The sequence below is a fragment of the Aotus nancymaae genome, unplaced genomic scaffold, assembly GCF_030222135.1.
Source record: "Aotus nancymaae isolate 86718 unplaced genomic scaffold, 86718_ANA_hifiasm-v0.15.2.pri h1tg000011l, whole genome shotgun sequence".
In the NCBI taxonomy this organism is placed as follows: domain Eukaryota; kingdom Metazoa; phylum Chordata; class Mammalia; order Primates; family Aotidae; genus Aotus; species Aotus nancymaae.
Window position 1 is genome coordinate 45,041,646 of NW_026988422.1, and position 2,119 is coordinate 45,043,764.

The 2,119-nt window shown below is 46.4% G+C and overlaps 1 pseudogene; it reads right to left on the reverse strand.

Annotated features, from left to right (window-relative positions):
• Window positions 1-660: 660 nt before the first annotated feature.
• LOC105705706 (large ribosomal subunit protein uL3-like) lies at window positions 661-1,857 on the reverse strand (annotated as a pseudogene).
• Window positions 1,858-2,119: the final 262 nt, after the last annotated feature.

Sequence of the window (2,119 nt, forward strand, 5' to 3'; positions counted from 1 at the left end):
AGTTCACTGCGTATGGAGAAACCTTTATGCCAAACTTAAACCATGTAAGGAGGCAGCTTTAGACTAAATTAATTTAACATCTTAATTCCGTCAACTCTTACTTTCCTAACTATAGCCTCCATTAGGACTTTACAGACATGTTTTGAAATCACAGTACATTGGGTTCCTGTGTCAAGGAGCCCTGGAAATTCTCCACCCCTGGCCATTTTACCCACTCTCGTGCAAAAGGCCTTTGGGTCCGTGATGTTGAGTCAAGGGACCCCAGCCCTTTTGTCAATCTTTATCTTGATTAATCTGCCTGACTGTTGCTTTAGGCAATTTTAGATCATTTTTCTCATTATAATCCTTGCCTCCTGACTTTTCATATTTCTCCAAACCAGGGTAAATACAGCAAACTTCTTTGGAGCCCTTTAATGTTACAGGGCCAGCTGGGGCTCCTGTTGGTTCATCCAACCTTAACAGCTTTATTTTGACTCCATACATTTCCATTTTATTCACCTCATTTCTTGATAACCATATAAAGATTTCCACCCTGCTCAGACAAATCCATGACTCTCCTGTTTTTCCTCTTAGTTTCACCTTTATCAATGTTTTCTTTATTCACCTTCTTTCTTTTTCTTTTTATTGAGACCCCATGAGCTACAAAGTTTGTTCCTGGTGTTAAGCTCCTTCTTCCTTTGCAATTTGGTCTTTCTTGAGTAGTCCTGTGAATGCTTTCTTCTCCTCTGTGGTCTGGAAGCAGCCGTGGCCAAATTTGAAGGCAGTGTCAATGAACTTAAGTCAATCTTCTCCAGAGCTCACTGTTTGATCTGCACCAGCAAGGACTTACGGAGGGTGAGCACTTGCTTCTTGGTTCCCACCACACAGCCTTTCAGCGTGACAAAATCGTTGGTCACTTCACCATAGTGGACAAAGCCACCCAGAGGGTTGCTGCTCTTGTCAGACAGGTCATAGTCGGTGGAGGCATTGTTCCTGCTCAGCTTGCCGTCCTTGATAAGGTAGCCCTGGCCAATCTTATAGATCTTCTTGTTGATCTCAGTGTGGTGATGGTAGCCTTTCTGCCCAGCACGTGTCACAGAGAAGGCCACATGGGCAGGGTGCCATGCCCCAACACAGGCTACCTTACTCAGGCTTCCGTGGGTCTTGCGGGGCAGCTTCTTGGTGTGCCAACAATTCGTGACCCCTTTGTAGCCTTTGCCATTGGTCATCCCAATGTCAATCATTTCATCCTGCCCAAACACTTGGTTCACAGGTACCTGCTGCTCCAGCCTCTCGTGGGCCCAGTCCAGCTTCTCGGCCATGGTGCTTCCATCAGGTGGGCCGCCTTCTGGCACAGAGGAAGCAGGTGCATCTGGGTGTGGGCAATGACGCGGATGACTTGGCAGTACTTCACACTGCTGAAGTCCTTCTTCCGCTGCATCTTTCCATCCTCATCCTGCCATTTCTTGCAGTACTTTATAAAGGTTTTCCTCTTAGATTTATGCCAATTCTTATAGAAATGCCTCTTGCACTCCTCGCTGATGTGCACAGTGAAGATGGTCTTGAAGTTCCGGAGACCTTGAGGGGTTTCCACATGGCCCACGATGCCCACAACCACCATGGGTGGTGTCTCCACAGTGGTCACAGTCTCTATCACCTCCTTCTTGTTCACCTTGGATCCTGGCCTGTGGACTTCCCACACGTGGGATGTGGGTCATGCCAGCCTTGTATCCCAGGAAGGCTGTGAGGTGGACCGGCTTGCTTGGAAGGGTCATCCTTAAGGAAGCTTTTCACCTTCCTATGATGCCTGCTGCTGTACCTCCGAGGCAGCAAGCTGAGGGACCTATGTCTGGGAGCGGAGAACTTTCTGTGAGACATCACGCTGTTAAAATCCGCTGGTAGTCATCTTATTTCTTAATCACCATTTAAAAATGTCCACCTTCCTGGAAAGTTCTTTGACTCTCTTCTCTATCTTTTTCTATTCTCTTGTTAATTAACCTAATGTTTTCATTAGCATCTGTAAGACCCTTGAGGAGAAGCTGTGACAGCAAACTGGATAAAGCTTCCTGAACTTGCTTTTGGGTTTGCAAAATAGTAAGGTTATATGAGGATCTACATTAAAGGAGCCCCCTTAATAACA